Source organism: Coenobita brevimanus, chromosome 58 (assembly GCF_032717465.1).
Source record: "Coenobita brevimanus isolate Jiangsu-jjx chromosome 58, ASM3271746v2, whole genome shotgun sequence".
Lineage (NCBI taxonomy): Eukaryota > Metazoa > Arthropoda > Malacostraca > Decapoda > Coenobitidae > Coenobita > Coenobita brevimanus.
Window position 1 is genome coordinate 21,426,929 of NC_137011.1, and position 18,562 is coordinate 21,445,490.

Below are 18,562 nucleotides of genomic sequence, written 5' to 3' on the forward strand. Positions count from 1 at the left end.
ACATTGCTACGCCAACGCCATTGTCACCAAAACTTTAAAAATCAGACTGCAGTTTTCAGGCTATGCTATGACAAAAGCATGACAGTATCAGTTTTTCATCAAAGATCATCAATGATGGTTTTAGTAATATCTACAGTATATCATAGAAAACAGAAAAGTATTTATTTAAATAATTTTAACAGTTATTATTGTCAGACACAAAAATAAATGAAGTTCTATGCATTAGTTTTATAGACATTTAATAAAATCCGCAAAATTCCCCTATCTCGCAATGTTAATCATCATCATCATCATCATCATCATCATTATCCAATCCTATGTTGCCCCATGAGGAGTGTAGGAGCCCGGGGCTAGGCAAGTTGGTCTTGAAATTTAAGATGAGAGTGACCACCCTCACTCATCCATAAGTGGCATTGCATGAGCAATAAATCCCAACCATCCCTTGGATATAAACCTTCACAGGCTCAATCCAATTGGAGAGCCGTAATTACCCACTAAACAACCAGGTGCCAAAATCTGGTTATATGGTTACCACCCAGTATAGTAAATGGTTTCCTGGTGTACAGGAAACCATTGGGTTCTCAGTGTAGAGTCACCCACAGCTAGAAGGAAGAGGAAAGAACGAAGGAAAGAAAGAAGAGGGAGTCTAAAGTCACCCGTAGGCGGAAGGACGAGGAAAGAATGAAGGAACGAAAGATAGCAGAGGATGGAAGGAAAGAAGGATGGAGGAGAGGAAAGGGCAGACACACGAGAGCAGCACTACATCGAGTGAGTGGATGGTGAGCGCCCCCACCTTCCACAGAAATGTTAATAAAACCAAATAAAAAAAATCCTGGATCCTCATCTGGATCCGGATCCGCCCCAAAATCTAAAAACCTTTCCCTTGGCCAATGGGTTACCCCTCTGGAGAATTTCTTCTAAATTTGGTTGTAAGTTTCTGAGATATTTTGTGGATAGACAAACAGACAGGCATCCACAAAACTTCCTTGGTGGAGATAAAAGCACAATTCAGAGTTAACCACGAACACGTCATTCACAACAGGAAATACACAAAATAAGTATCAGTAGCCTACACAAAACTCTGCTACACAGTTGCATGCGCAACAAAACTCGTAGTCACCTATAATATATATATATATATATATATATATATATATTGTAATGCTGGGTGTTTTAGGGTCGGCTTCCCGTCCCTCCAACGCCTAGTATGTAGTTGGGCTCTCTCTCTAGACCAGAGCTTAGACAAATAGGAGAGAGGCAGGACACAAAAACTCAAGGCAACAACCTTACACGTGTATTACTAAATTCTACAGTGGACGTGTAGATGTCACGAATACAGGTACACTGGACAATTATAATTCTTAGGCCTAGATATGGATTACTAGTATCGCGCAGCATACTACTTAGGTCAAGGTCGAGTAGGGTGAACAGCACTTAGGGCAGAGGTTTACGTATTATTATTGCAGGATGTCCAGGTCAGTTATTTGTGGAGTGGGTGACACTGTTTCACTGTTTGTAACTATTACTTTAGCACTAGGGTCGGTGTCTGATCTAAGTGTGATGCAGCGTTACTAGACGGTAGCGTATTCACTGTAATAGACCCTTATTGCCTGTTTGGCCAAATTCATGGTTTCAGTTTTATTTTTATTCACTCCACACCTTTTATATCGTCACTGGTGTTTCTTGCACTGACTTCCTTTATGTGGTTAATTCACTACACTGCCTTCATGTCACTAAGTCACGGACACTGTGCTTTCACTGTCACTCCTTTCGGTTCTGGGCGTCGTGGCGGTCAGGTACAAGGGCGGCAGAAGTGGCCTAGTCTCCCTACTGCTGGGGCTGGGTTCTGCTAGGTGCCTCTGTGTGCAAGGGCCACGGGATCACGCGTAGGGGCGTCCTCTCTCGTCCGGGGCTGCGGGTGGCGAAGGGCCCTGCGCTTTCGGGGCTTGTGGGAGGAGTACAGCCCTCAGGGCTGGGGCCAAATAACTGTATGAACTTCTCGCTCAGGCGCCTGATGGAGAACGAAGATCTCCGGCGTCTGGATGTAGGGAGGTCCCGTCCGGGGGTCCTGGGGGCAGTCTGGAGGTCCTGAGGGCTGTGGTCCCCGGTGCTCGGTGGCACCGTCAGGAAGGGGCTGCAGCACCAGCCTACGTCGAGGTCCGTCAGGTGAGTCCTCTCCGGATCCGGCTGCAGGGAGAAGAGTCCAGGGGAAATCACGGGGCCTCTCCAGTACTCCTCCAGGCTGGGGACCCCCTCTGAGTCATAGGTTGGTGAACAGGAGTCAGAACTTGATGGAGGAGCGGCTACAGGCCATCTCCTGCCATAGGGCCTGGCTACTGGCTGTGGCCTTCTAGGGGCGCAGCTACAGGCCGTCGCCAAGCCCCGGCTACTGGCCATGGCCTGGGGGAGGGAGCAGCTACAAGCCGACTCAGGGGCACCTTCAGAGCAGCTACAGGCCGTCTCCTGATGAAGGCAGGAGTGACTACAGGCTGTCTCCTTCAGGAGGGTTGAGCTGCTACAGGCCGTCTTGGAAAGGGGACCTTCAAAGCGGCTACAGGCCGTCTCCTGTTTTCCCTCCGAGCGGCTACAGGCCATCTCCTTCAGGAGCGTTGAGTGGCTACCGGCCATCTCAGGGGTGCTGACTGGAGCTGGAGTAACAGCCCCATCCCGATTTTGGTTGGGGAAGGCTCGCCCAGAAGGTAGTCTTGTATTCCTGCTATGGTGGTGGCATGCAAGCTCCGGGTTATAGGGGCACGCGGCCTGGGTGGACTTATGTCGTTGTTGCCCTGAGTCCCAGCACGCTGTCGGTGCTCCTCCTTGGGCTCCTTCTGGGGGTGTTAGGTCTCCCCCTGTGGCACTATACTGCATTATATATATATATATATATATATATAGATAGATAGATAGATAGATATGTATATATATACAGTAACCTTTCAAATAACGCGAGGGTTAGGTTCCTGGAGAGGTCACGTTAGTTAAAAACGCGTTATTTAAACATAATTTTCCCATAAGAAACAATGGTAATATTGGGGTTTACGTTCCTGGACTCTGGGAAAGTCTACCAACTTGAGGAGTTATGTTACTCTAAACTTAAAAGCAACAATATTAATTTGAAAGAAAATCCACGTAAAAAACAAAAAAAACTATATCTGGGGAGAAATAAACAACATTTGGGCCATAGCTGGGCCGAAGCTTTGTTTACTTCTCCCCAAATACAGTTTTCGTTTTTTACGTGGATTTTCTTTCAATTCTGCTTCATTCACGGCATTGTGAAAGTTCCTCAACATTATTAATGCATTAGTAGGTCATAAAAACACTACAGTAAAAGCAACATTTTCATTACAGTAAGTAGGTCACAAACAATAACAACACACAGCTTCACTTCATCTATGCATCACTCGTCGTCTGCTGCTGTCCCTCCCCACCCCGCTCCCCCACCTCCCATCGCTTCCCACCCTAAATTTGTTGTCCCTCCTCGCTCTGCTGTCCTTCCTCTTCCTCTTCCTCTGACTCCCGTGCTACTGGTGATGAAGATAACTCCCTTAAGTTTTCTGTCGTCTTCATAAAGAACTGCTCTATCTTGGTCTGAGTGGTTTTCTTCTTTCTGTTCCACAGCATCAAGTTGTAACAATTTAGATCTGCCATCACTTTCCTGGTCAAATTTTGTCCGAAAATGAGCCAAATTGCTCAGAATGGGGCCAAACTTCATTTTCGAATATTATAGTTCGAATAATACAAGTTTAAGCAACAGGCAAATAAAAAATGTATTTATGCATAAACTGCCACACACGGTCTATCAGCTCGGGACTGCCCAAGGCGCGTGCGGTTAATTTGAAACCATCACGTATGTGTAAAATCGCGTTAAATCGAGAAACCCTTGTTAGTTAAACATATCTCCTTAAATATTTGCTTGTGCTAAAACGAAAACGCGTTTTTTAAACTCGTGTTAATTGAGAGGTTACTGTGTGTGTGTGTGTGTATATATATATATATATATATATATATATATATATATATATATATATATATATATATATATATATATATATATATTTGTAACCATTTGTAAAATTATGTAGTGTGTAAATATAGTATGTAAGTAGGCGTAAGTATAATTGTAAGTGGGATCCAAGTAGGGCATCACTGCCCCTATGTTATGTCTACGACTTGAATGAATCATGACTTTCGCATCAACACTCTCCCTGGCTAAGAGAGCCGGTAGAAATCAGTTAGTGACAGGCTGGGTTGGACACGGGTGGTGTCAAGTGCTGGTGTATAAAGATATAAGGCGGTGTGTAATATATTGTCAGAAAACTCGACCAAGACTTTTTACTTCTCCTACGACTGGCTTCCAGGGGGCGTAACCTACATTAACATTTGGTGGAAAGTGAGTGGGATAATAGTGATTTCACGTCTTCTGTGGGCAATCTTGGCTGTGTCTGTTTTCCCACACTGCTGTTCTTCCCACGACGACACACAGTCTATCTCCGCCCCAGCCTCCAGCCTTTTTTGCAATCTTGGTGTGGAATCATCCTAGCAGTTTTGATAGGGTTTTGAGATTTTCCTCCACACCGACATCCCACCTACCACCACACCGTTGCAGCCACGTAAGCCTCCTGCTCCTATCAACCTACAACCTGCCTTTCCCTGCCAGTCCTGTGACCTGTTGTATGGTTAGTTTCAGCCCCCATGAACTCCAACCCAGACCCCACCTCAGGAAGTAGCCCCCAACTGCCGCCCGACGCTGTTACGTCATCATTTCCCCACCCACCACCCACAGACCGACGTCACCCAGGGAGCGTGGCCACTCGCACCGAGCTACGTCGCAGGCTCCTGCTCTTATCAGCTTCTCTTTTTGCCCACTGCCTAGCCGCTGCCCAGTGACGTCACGACCACCTGCACCCAATCATTGCTGGCGAGGGGAGGAGACACTATGGCACTACGATAGTTTTGCACGGAACACATATTACTACAAATATTTTTCTTTTCCTCATTCCATCACATTAATCAATTCCTTTCTACAGGGAAGTCAAGCTGTCTCTATAGATTGTGATATTTTCACCATTTACTCTTATCCATTCATTGCATTTCTGTTCCTCATGTTTCATTCAGTCAGAATTTTTCGTTCACTCACTCCTGCTTAAGCCCATTTTCTCCCAATTATACTCATGTTCAGCTGTAAATAACGCATTCATTTTCACTCATATTTATTGTATATAAATCATTTCTTCAAATATTATATATTGTTATTTATTTATTTATTCATTTATTCATCCATTTGTTCATTTATTTTCATTTACTTACTTCCTATTCTGTTAATGTCCCTTTTTAAAAAGGTAGATCTCTCCCCTATTGAATCTAATGGTAACACAGATAACCCTGTATGTGGTGATAATGTAACTCTTCGTAATGGCAGATCTTATAGCAAACTAACCGTAAGTTCCCTACCTGTTTCTACCGCGACAACTCCTGTTACTCCTACCCTAAATCCAGATATATTAACTCCAGATACTCTATCATCTTCTTCATCTGATTCTCTTGAAGCCACTCAGCCTTCTCCACAGCTTTTATCCTTCCCTTCTACTGCACATACACCACCACTAACCACGACACACACCACTACCGCCACGACACTTCATTCCCACACACCATCTCAGTTCACTACTGTGCCTACTTCCTCACCTTCGCGGTCTCACCCTCTTCCTACGATGATGAATCAGAACCCTCCACCTCCCCAGTCCATATATTTGGATGATGTTAACAGACCCAAATTTACAGGAGAGGATAGTACAGTTTCCATTTACGACTTCCTCAGAGAGGTCGAAAATGACATTCGTAATCGGCAAATCACAACTGAACCCTTGAAAGTTTCTTATCTGCTGAGTTGACTGCACCAGGGCAGGTCACTAATAGGAGCTGCTATTCGTGCGGGGCACTTTAAAGATTGTCAAACGTTGGACACGTGTCACCGACAGTTAACTCAACTTTGTTGCCAATATTCCAATGCTGTTTTTCTTATAGGGTTGACCAACCTTCTCAAGCAAATGAAGGAGGACATGAAGGTACATCCCCAACATGCAAAGGTAATTGAGGCAGCCGCTAGTATGAGGATGACGAGTTCAGATTTGCCCCAATTATTCCGTGGTACTCAATGGGTAGCCAGAATTAATGGAGAGCTCATCGTTTCACTAAATAATTTTGCAGATTTGTTCGGTTACTTTAGATTTCTTAACTGGCTTTCTGACACCCAAAAACAGATAGCACTACAACTTGGCTTTAACCCCGGAGACAAAATAGTTAACATTAGCAAAGCCATAATAGAAAGGTCAGGATCAGACTTCACTCGCCAGGTCGGTTCTTACACCTCAGCCTCTCACTCTGCAGATGGTACTGCGAGAGTACTACACACCAGAATTACTTCATCTGATTCCTCTCGTTCGCGGCCAACTACAAAAACCAAACCTAGTAATCGGTCTCACTCACACTATCGCTCACCATCTAGCAGTCATGACAAATCAACTGTGTGACGAAGCAAACAATCCTCAATGGTGTGCTGGCACTGTGGTAATGTAGGTCATCGAGAGTCTAGCTGTGAACACAAAGAAAGACATTTTCGCTCATGGGAACGACAGCGCACACCCTCGTGGTCCCGTCGTCTAAGATGCAGATATGATAAGAATAGCACAACTCACTCCACTGACGAGTGTCGTTACCTTAAGACCTGCCAGTCGGGGAAAGACAAGCACTCGGATTGGAGAAATGTAACCTAACAGTGGAAGATCCGCCAGTGTCTGAAAATAAGGTAACAGAAAATCAACTCCCCATTCATCAGGTAGGACCTATAACATCTTTAGGCCTAGTTGTTCTAGTATGGAACGAAGGGGTACAAACTTCTTTCTTTATGGACACCGGATCTATGGTAAACCTCATCTCAGATACCTCTTTAAACAACATTAGGAAAATAACTAAAAGAGTTGGGCTCCTCGAACCACCTGACATTCGTCTATGCAGTGTGGATGGCTCAGAATTTCAGGTCAAAGGAAAGATCACACTAGAAGTACAACTTGATAAAGCCTTGAGACCTTCTGACGTAGAGTTTCATGTCACTAATGATCTTAAATATCCAGCAGACACTCTCATTGGCTTTTCAGCAATGGCTCAACAAGCTATTGCTCTCCTCCCTGCTTCTCGTAGCATACATATCAATGGTTTCCCAGTATCTAGTATGGAATATCCACGTCCGGTACTTTCCCAAACAAACTCAGTAATTCAGTCTCACGTGATTCCAACATTACTCGAGAGTAAACAGGTACACACACCATTACCTGAACAGCCAAGTACACTACCATCTAGTACTACATCCTCTGAGCATTCAACTGTGGATCATATCAACCCCTCTAACAGTGGCACACTTGCCGACTCAGACAAGTCTCATTTAACTACCTCACATAGTGTGAACGATGTTTTACAACACGCAGAGACAAGCGTACAGTAACAAATCAGTGCACAATTTTGTTGCCGCGTAAGTTTACCAGTCTCTGTTCGTGTTGTGGGTGCGAACGCAGGAGTGGATGTACTAACCTTACCTGAGATGAGTTGTATGAATGGCTTAGCTTATGAGTCGGCATTGTGTATGGTGCTAGAGGATGGTTTATGCTACTTGTACTTAGGCAACATGACAAACACTTCACTAAAACTACAAACGGGAAAACAGATTGGTGACTTCTTGGTACACCCAGCGGCCGTACTTGTATGCCAAGATTTCCCATGCTCTGTTGCCGATGTGTGCTCAGTTACTCAGTCCACCGACATTCCATCTAATCTCGAATCTCATGTGAAACAGAGTGATTACGCAGAATACAGAAGTTCCTTACTTAATCTCTTGCGAGACTATCGCGAAGTCGTAGCCCTACCCAGTGAGAATATGGGAAAGACAGATTTAATAAAATGTAACATTACATTACAGCCCAGAGCTCAGCCAGTATAGATACCTGCCTACCGTTTACTACATAGCCAACGTCAACAAGCTGGTCGTTTCATTCAGGACTGTTGGATAATGAGGTCATTGAACACTCTGATAGTCCGTGGAACAGCCCACTATTTCTGGTTCCAAAGAAAGGTGGTGAGTTACGACCAGTGATAGATTACAGACGCATGAATGCACTGACTGTCCCGGACAGATTTCCAATTCCTGTACTCACTAATTTGCTGGAATCCTTGGCAAAAACAATTGTGTTTTTTCCTCCCTAGATCTTTAAAGTGGTTACTGGCAAGTGGAAATGGAGGAATCATCTCGTCCTATCACAGCCTTCAGTACTCCATCAGGGCATTACCAATTCCGTAGACTTCCATTCGGTTTGAGAAATGCACCATCAGCGTTCATGCGGCTAATTCAAACAGTTTTCGTCGGGATGATAGGTCACTCAGTCTTTGCTTATCTAGATGATGTCATAATCACTAGTCACTCTGTAGAGGAACACTTAGAAAAATTGACCAAAGTGTTCACTAGGCTCAAACAATCTGGACTTAAGACCGAAGTGTGATTTTTTACGTAAGAAACTCCAATTCCTAGGACATGTTGTTGACGCTCACAGAATTCATACATCAGATGACAAGGTCAAAGCCATGACAAATTTCCCAACTCCTATCAACACCAATGCTGTTTGCAGTTTCCTCGGTCTTAGTGGCTATTACAGAAGATTCATTAAGGGGTATGCCCAGATAGCTTCGCCTTTAACAAAATTGCTAAAGAAGGATACGTCTTTTCCGTGGCCTGATGAACAGGCAACCGCATTCACAACACTGAAAAATGCTCTAGCACAATCCCCCATTTTGGCATTCCCTGATTATTCAAAACCATTTCTTCTCTGTACTGATGCTTCCAGAGTAGGTTTCGGTGCCGTTCTCATGCAAAATGACTCCGAAGGAAAGAAATGTGTCATTGCCTATGCTAGCCATGTGCTAAAATCCGCGGAAAAGAATTACATTGTAACTCACTGGGAAGCCCTTGCTGTAGTCTGGTCTCTAAAATATTTCCCTGACATCATCTACAGTTATCCTGTCCACATCCAAACAGACCATCTTTCCCTATGTGACCTGTTTCGGGGACGTAACCTTACCGGTCGACTTGCACGTTGGGCAGTCACTGTGAATGACTATAATCCGACATTTGAATACGTTCCTGGGAAGTTCAGTGTCATAGCCGATTCCCTCTCACAGCATATAGCCACAGTCTTAACCGGTCGCGATGTAAACTTGGCATTCAGTTACGACACACTACATAGGTTCAAGCGTGTGGACCCCATATGGTCACAGGTCCTATATTTTCTAAAGTCAGGCAATGATTCTTCTCTGCCCAAGTTACCAATCCCTGTATCTGATTTCTTCCTCAACAATGAATTGCTCTATAAAGACTCAGTACTGAAAGGTAACGACATACCTCATCGCGAAGACTTAATCAATAGACTTAATTCCTGCTGCTCTTCATTTAATCCACGACACCACTCATGCATCACACCCTGGCAAAGACAGAAGTTTATGGCAAGCACATCTGTCATATTACTGGCCCACTATGCGAAAGGATATAGAAGCACACTGCGATGCATGTATATCATGTGCCCATCATAAGGGGACAACTTGTCAACCTGCTTCTATATTGCAGTACCCAGTACCATCAAAACCTTGGCAAACTGTCTCTCTTGATCTTCTGAAGCTGCCTCACGCAGAATCTGGCTTCGTCTATCTATTAGTGGTAGTCGATCATTTCTCAAGATATGTTATCTTAGCTCCGTTGCGTGAAAAATCTCCTAACGCAGTGGCACATGACTTTATTAACCCCTTAACTGCGGGGCGTCACTTTCGTGACGCTTGGGAGCAAGGGATCATACCACAGGGCGTCACTTTTGTGATTCTGAGTTATTTTGAATTTGCCTGGGCTTTCAAGTGGTGGCTTGTATCATCTATCAGTACTGCCAATGTCCAACACTAGTCAGCACTCCTAATCTCATCTGTATTCCCATTTGTAGTGCCACAAATTTAGTATTCATGTATGTGTTTAGAGGTACTGTAATTTCTAAGTTAGATAGGATGTAATCTGAATACTAGTCTATAAATTCCTGTCCTAAGTGGTAGTTCATATGTTAATGATTGATGTAGGGTTAACTTTATTTTTATATGTATACATCTCTGTATCTATGCATGGATGATGTAATTGTGAGTGTTGAGCTATGGGAATTCCTCCATCTGGTAGAATAATGAATAACAGATGCGTGCGGCCTTTCCCCTCGTTTGTGTGTCGTTGTTGGGCGCCAAGTTTAAACCTTAAACAGAATAATAATGGGTATGCAATTCTTTCCGTATCATTGTTGTGAAATGCTTACTAATGAAGCTGCTAGAACCCAAATATGTAAGATTAATAGTAAAAAAAAAAAGGCCAAAATAATGTAATTTGTGAGGATCAAATAGTCCGTGCTTGCCTTAGCCGACACTAGATGGCATAAACTACCCCAAACTCAAGGCGGGATGACAGTAAATTCAATATTTAAATTAAGTAAGGATTGAATGCCAAATTTTCCCCAATTCAATCAAAAGTCCTAACGTCATGTGCACACTACTATATAAATAGTGAGGAGAATTAGAACCCACCATATCGCAAAAACACAATCTCATTTGATCTAGCAGTGGCGTCCTTTGGTGCCCGACAGGCCCCACTCGCTACTCAGACATCGTGTATAACAGATGTTGGTTCAGGTGAGCTGTACACATTCCTCCTTTCCCCCCCCCTTTTTCTTGTTTAATCCTTACTTGTCGTGAACCATATGAAGTAATGTTGTTAAAAGCTTAACGTAGAGACTCGCTACTCAGACATCGTGTATAACAGACGTTGGTTCAGTTCACAGACACCGTGACGTCGGGGTGTGCACGAGGCCATCTTGTGATATTGCCCATAGACTCGTCTTACATAAACACTTACACTACCCATGAATAATTTATAAACTGAATGTAGTAGAAATGGTATTATGAATCTATCAGGTGAACTTTATTTTTTTTTAGATAAGGTATAGAATTTTGAAAAGTGATGTGATCATGTAACGGAAAGGCGAATTCAAACTCATCAACCGTTTTCTTTCTCTTATATTAATATGTTAGAAAAATTGGGAGCGTTGAAGGGAACTAAGTGGTTGTGAGCAAAAGTGTGATTTTTTAGTTGTTCCTCGAGGCTAAACAAGCCCGAGTGATTATGTATTCTTGGTGATTATGCATTAATGATGATTATGAACTATTAATAATTATGAATTGATAGTGATTATGAATTATTAGTGAACTGCATGTTAAGATTATACTACACGGACGAAATAGAACACGAGTGATTATTTTTTTTTGGTTCGAGGCTATGCCAGCCCGAAAAGACAACTCATGCCAATAAATGTCCCAGTTTGAGGCTATTGACGAGCCCAAAAATAACCGATGATAAAGAGTGAGGTATGATGACCTCAGAAATCACTTGAATATTCCAATTGTTTCGCTTGGTGGCAATATTGTATGATGATCGCCCAAACCATGGTTTTAATTTACAACCCTTTTCCATATGACTGAAGGTCATGTAATTAAAAATGTCTGTTGATAACCAGTATAGAATGATTAAAGTAGAGTAAAGTATATGTCATTTTTTTTATACCCAATCAAGGGTATTATGTCCTCTCACGCATAACTCATTCCCCTTCCAGTTCAAGATTCCTCCGCTTTGGAAACGACTAACACACGTGGCACTGACTTATTCTCGACTCGGCCAAAACTACAAATGCTACCAAAACCATCTTAAACAATTAACCTTTATTATACCAAGTCAACCCCCCCCCTTTTGTTTTTACTGAGGTGAATACTCCATTGAGGGGAGACTAAGTCGAGTACCATTTGGATTATCAACGAGTAAGTTGAACCGAAACAATAACGGTGGGACTATAAAAAGAAAAAAACCCTATCGTTACACTGGTGTCAACCGGTGGGATAAAAAAAAACAAAAACAAAAAACAAGCATTACACATTCATTGTTGACAATTTAGCCATTTCTCCCCATTCTTGACTCCCCTCCCTACCTCCCCTCCATTACCCTCTCCTCTCGCCTGCCCACCTGTGCTATGCTAAATCTTCCCTGGAATTTTCCACTGATTTCATCCATTGAAATAAGCCCTATGTCCTGTTTTTATATCAAATAATATATACAAAAAAGAAATAAGGTAAGAGTGCCATACACCTGGAATTGGCTAATTATCACCTGACAACACCTCACATGCACTCGTTCGCTAATTTTCGCTGTTTATTTCCCCTTGAAATATGCCATATAATCTATTCTCTTAATGAAAATATATATAAGAAAGGAAGGGAGAAGCCTAGGTGATATTTACATTCACCTGGACCTAATTTATTATGTATTGTCTAGATTTCCTGCCAATCATTTCATAGCGTATATATTAGCAGCTGTCACCAGGCTGACATTGGCAGTATTACACTCCCTCTAGGCAGGCCACCACACTGTAATCTACGCTAAGTAAATCTTCCCTGGAATTTTCCACTGATTTCATCCATTGAAATAAGCCCTATGCCCTATTCTTATACCAAATAATATATACAAAAAAGAAATAAGGTAAGCGATAGTGCCATACACCTGGAATTGGCTAATTATCACCTGACAACACCTCACGTGCACTCGTTCGCTAATTTTCGCTGTTTATTTCCCCTTGAAATATGCCGTATAATCTATTCTTGTAATAAAATATATATAAGGAGGGAAGGGAGAAGCCTAAGTGATATTTACATTCACCTGGAACTACCTAATTTATTATGTATTGTCTAGATTTCCTGCCAATCATTTCGTAGTGTATATATCAGCAGCTGTCACAAGGCTGATGTTGGCAGCATTGCACTCCCCCAAGGCAGGCCACCACACTGTATTCAGTTTACTGTTGTCTTTCAAGGTGAAAGCACGTCGGATTCGCGCCTGTCAAATTCCGCCGCTTTTTAGCCCCATGCAAAGGGCACTGTGACCTCTACCCCCTACTAAACCTCGTGTGGAAAGAGGTAAAGGGCTAAGTGACTGCTGTGGAACGTGAACTGGCTAATTTGTCAATGAAAATGATAGAGAGTGACTACGATCTTTTTGGTGAGTAAAACAGTGCAAGTGGAAATGTAAATAATGTGTAAACAGCAAGTGAAAGCAATGAATGTAAATATAAGTGAACAGTGGAAAATAGTTTTATAAGTTACTGCAAGTGACAGTACCTAATACTGTAAATAAAATAGAAATGTAAATAATGTAAATAAAATAGAGAATGTAACTAGAAATGTAAATGAGTAGTAATATAAGAATACGAGTATATATACTAGGAGTAATGAAAGTGAAAGTTTCACTCTAGCATGTATGAATACTATGAGTTATGAAAGTGAAGGTGAAAGTGACATTCACTCTCAACGCTAGTATACAGGACGAGAAAGTGAATGCTACGTATTTTACTGAAAGAGAAATGGAATGCCTGTAGATATATATAAGTGTTATTTAGTAATAGAAATATAAAGTGTGAGGGATTTTATGAATAATAAATGACAGAACACCAGCAGCGAATGATCGCAAGTGGGAAGGTCATACGCGCTCGTAATTTTCGTTGCATTCACGGTGTGTTTTTTTTTTTGGAGTATGGATTCCAAACTATTTGGGAATCATAGAATAGTGTTTCTAGTGATAATATCAGGCTGTGGTAATCATATTACGAGTTGTCTGGAAGTGTAAAGTGGAGACTTTGTTACCCAACTTCAGAGGTCTCCACAAGTCCTACAGTACTCGACGAAGGCTCAACAAACATCCCAGAAGAAAGCTGAAGGTATGTGCCATATGCATATGTAATTCTAATATTCTAGGACTAATAACTGATTTTTGGCAAATATTTTTAGGGAGTCTGTCGGAGCTCGAATATGCCCGCGGGACATGCAAGTCAGAGCAAAACAAGCCCGTGGTTTAGGGGCTAATTCAGTAATTTGCCCTTTCACAACACCAGAATTAATTTTAACTGATAACGGTCAGAGTTCAATAATTCAGTACTGGAAGAAATTTGTCTTCGATACGGAATTAAGGAATGCAATATAGTGGCCCATCATCCAGCCTCAAATGGCCTAGTAGAGCACTAGAATAGAAAGATGTTGGAGAGTCTGCATCACATAGTGGGAAACCAGACTTCCACTTCGGACAAGTGGATTCCACAGGTAGCTGTTTCAATTAATTCATCCATCAATAAGTCAATTGGTGAAACACCATTCTTTGTCATCTGTAGCTTTGACAAAAGACTACCTTATTCACTGTTGCAATCCAAACTGGATCCGATCTACGACTACGATAAGTACGTGCGAGTCAACCTGTCCTACTTCCAGAAAATTCATAAATACATTCAGGATAATCTGGCCCTTACAAATGAGGAGATGGTAATTAATAGTGGCCCATCTGCTGCCACAGATGTTACCATCCAAGTAGGTGACTTAGTTTTTGCCCTAGATCATGACAGAGATGCAAAACTAAACAGTAAATTCTTGGGTCCCTTCCGTGTCATATCTCTTAAAGGTAATACATTCGAATTAAGAGATCTGTACAAGGTAGAGACGACATGGGTGCATGCAGATGATCTCAAACGTGCATTAAACGCATAGTCTTGGAGGTGCCACTAACAGAGATCACATCTCCACAACAACCTCATACTTAACCTTCTTTCTCTTCTCTAAGTCCTCTTTCTGACACTACTATTCACCCTACTGTTAATAACCATCATGCCAAATTGCGTTCTGCCACTAAGTCTCTTGCATCACGTTATCATCTTACATCGTCGTCACCATCTGGATTAACATCACCTCTGACATCACTCATTTTATAGGAAAGATGCTATGGCCCTACATGCTGGCAGTGCTGACTCTGGTCGGGTCTGTATCGGGTGAGGACGATGGTGCCGTACGGCCCGGGGCCTTGGTTGGCGCAGGAGGCGAGGTAATGATAGTGAAAGATGTAGTCTCCTTGCGCTACAACCTAGAGCCGCTGGCCGCCGTGGCCATCGCCCTGCCTGACTTTGCACGTCAGCTGGACGACCTGCAGGGACTCCTGTCAGATATTAAAAATCGACATCCCATAGACACATTTTTTTATCAACTCTACCTTCCCATCTGCTGGAAGTTAGATTATATTCAATATCAGTTCAACTATCTCCAAGATTCCTTCCCTCACCAAATGCCTGTGGGTTGCTCACGAGTGAAACGTGGACTTTTTGACCTTGGAGGAGAAATTCTGAGCGGATTATTTGATGTAGCGACTACCCATGACCTTTCTGGATTTAAGAAAGATTTATTTCAGTTAGCAAATGCTCTACAGTCCCAGGAAAAGGTGTTAAGTGTTCAACATTCTATCCTACAAGAGACGACACACCATTTAAATGATGTTATAAGTAACTTAAATAATTTTACATTTATTCTTAAGCATAAAGTATCAAAGGTAAATATTATATGAGAGCTGATGTATGTTAAATTACATGTAGATAATTTGCAGGTTTCTCTGAACTCTCTTGTCTGCCAAGTTTCTAGCCTAATTCGTATTTTAGACAATGCTGTTGATGGTCGTGTCACCCTAGATTTAGTATCTCTCACTGACCTTCGTTCTACCTTGGAATGGGCTCACTCAACCTTCGGCTAGTCTCCTGTGATTCCATTTTCCTCTTTAGAACACTACTACCTAATCCTAGAGGCCACATTCCTTACTAAAGATATAATTGTTCATATTCCTCTTCATTCTTCCATCACATTCGATCTCTTTCACATCATTCCTTTTCCCTTCTGGTACAATAACTCCCTGGTACAAGCCTCTGTCTTCTCAGAGTGCTTTCTTCTCTCCCATGATCATCTCTATATTGCCTTCATCTCCTCAAGTGACCTCAACAGATGCGCCTTTCTTACACCCAACTCTCGAGTTTGTGCTGCGTACCTCCTAACAATTTTTCCTGGCAGCGTTGCTCCTTGCGAATCTGCCTTAGTCCGTAACTTCTCAGTACAACCTGTCTGTACCTTTGTTCCGGCCCCCAAAAGCCAGGTACACCATGCTCGTCTAAATCACATCCGCTATTTCTTCTTTAGTGTCTCAACTCCTGTCAGTCTTATTTGTCCAGGAACCCTTGTACGTTCACTATCTGCAATTGGTTTATATAAGGCCCCTGATTACTGTACAGTACAGTCTGAGTCTGTAATAACACTTGCTACACATTATCACTTCACACTTGCTCCCACAAATATGACATCTTCAAACCCATTAATACCACCTTTCATCTACCAACAGACGATCTTTCCATTACATCAGAGAACCTACGTATGTTGAAATTTCTAAATCAATCTGACTTCATTATGAACGAGTTGTCTTCAGCTTTTAACCGCTCCTGGTCACATCCAGTCTTTGTATTCTCTCCGGTGGTCTTATGTTTTCTAGGTTTTATCACAATTGTATGTATCATGTACTGTTGTCTCAAGCGAGTGGACAAAAGGTTGCATGAGATTCGTGTAGCAACAAGGTTAGTGTGACAACCAAAAGACCTGGAAACTGGTAGTTCTAAGTAACACTCATTATGATTGGTGAAGATGTGAATATCATACTGAAGAAAATCCCTGTGCAAATCTGAAAGTTGAAAGTGAATATCTGAGAGTGCATTCTATGTAAGATAAACTGGAGTGTATAAAGTGCTGCATTCTATTACTATTTTAATCATAAAGGTATCGTTGTGATTATTAGTACTTACTATGTAAATAGGTATATATATATTAAGACATCCATTTGTAAGTGGACCACACCTATATGCGTGCTATCTTCCCAACATGGCCATGTACTGTAAATACATTAATCGCTTCTTACACCCAGCTTCGTCAATTGTGTAGTAAAATACCATTATGACTTAATGCCTCCACCACTGTGTCAGGAGACACACTTTTTGATGAGGGGGAAAATTGTTTGTAACCATTTGTAAAAACATGTAGTGTGTAAATATAGTAGGTAAGTAGGTGTAAGTATAATTGTAAGTGGGATCCAAGTAGGGCATCACCGCCCCTATGTTTTGTCTACGACTTGAATGAATCATGGCTTCCGCATCAACACTCTCCCCGGCTAAGAGAGCGCCAGAAATCAGTTAGCGACGGGCTGAGTTTGACACGGGTGGTGTCAAGTGCCGCTGTATAAAGATATAAGGCGGTGTGTAATTTATTGTCAGAAAACTCGACCAAGACTTTTTACTTCTCCTACGACTGGAGCGAATGTGAATGTGGTAATGATGGGAGATCTGAATGCTAGAGTGGGAAATGTAGCAGTTGAAGGCGTAGTTGGTATGCATGGTGTGCCTGGAAGAAATGAAAATGGGGAACGAATGATAGCGATGTGTGTTGAGCGAGAGATGGTGATTGGGAATACGCTGTTTGAGAAGAAAGATATTTATAAGTATACATGGGTGAGACAGGAGGGTGGAAGGGTTGTTGATAGAGCTTTGATGGACTATGTGGTTGTCTCTAGGAATGTAATAGGAAGATTGTTGGATGTGAGAGTTCTGAGAGGGGAGGGTGGAGGTATGTCTGACCACTACCTGGTGGAGGGAAAGTTAAGAGTAGGTAAGATATGGGTGAGAGCTAGGAGGGTTAGGTGTGGCAGGGAGGTTTTGAAAGTGAGTGAGTTGGATAAAAGAGAGAAAAAGATAGAGTATCAGGAGAAATTGAAAGATGAGTGGAACGCAGTGAAAGATCGGGAAAATGGCAATGTGGAGGAGGAATGGCAGTTGTTTAAGAGTGCTGTGGTGGGGCATGCAGAAGAGGTGTGTGGTGTGAGACGTGTGGGTGGTGGTGTAAGAAAAGGAAGTGAATGGTGGTGAGAGGAAGTAAGTATGGCTGTGGCTGAGAAGAGACGTGCATATGAAGTGTGGCTGCAGAGGAAGGATGAGATGTCATAAGAAAGGTATAAGGAAAAGAGGAATAGAGCGAGAAGGGCTGTGCGTGATGCTAAAGTGGCAGCAGATGAGAGTTGGGGTAGGCGGCTGACAGAATTTTCAACAGAATAAGAAAATGTTTTGGAAGGAGGTGAAAAGGGTGCGAAAGGGAGAGTCTGGGAAGGAAGAACGAGTAAAAGCAGAGGATGGAAGGATGTTAAATGAGACAGATGCAGTAAGGAAGAGATGGGCAGAGTATTTTGAAAGATTGTTAAATGTAGAGGAGGAAAGGGTGGCTGAGATTGTGGCGGATGGAAGGGTGCAAGGAATAAATGTGTTGGGAGAGTTGAATGATTCTTTGATCACGAAGGAGGAAGTGGAGAAGGCAGTAAAGGAGATGAAAACAGGGAAAGCTGCAGGTATGGATGGGTGTGCTGTGGAATGGCTGAAGGGTGGTGGAGTGACTATTGTTGACTGGTTAGTAAGATTGTTGAATGTGTGCTTTGAGAAAGGTATGGTGTCAATTGACTGGGCAAGTGCTTGTGTGGTCCCGTTGTATAAAGGCAAGGGTGATAAGTATGAAT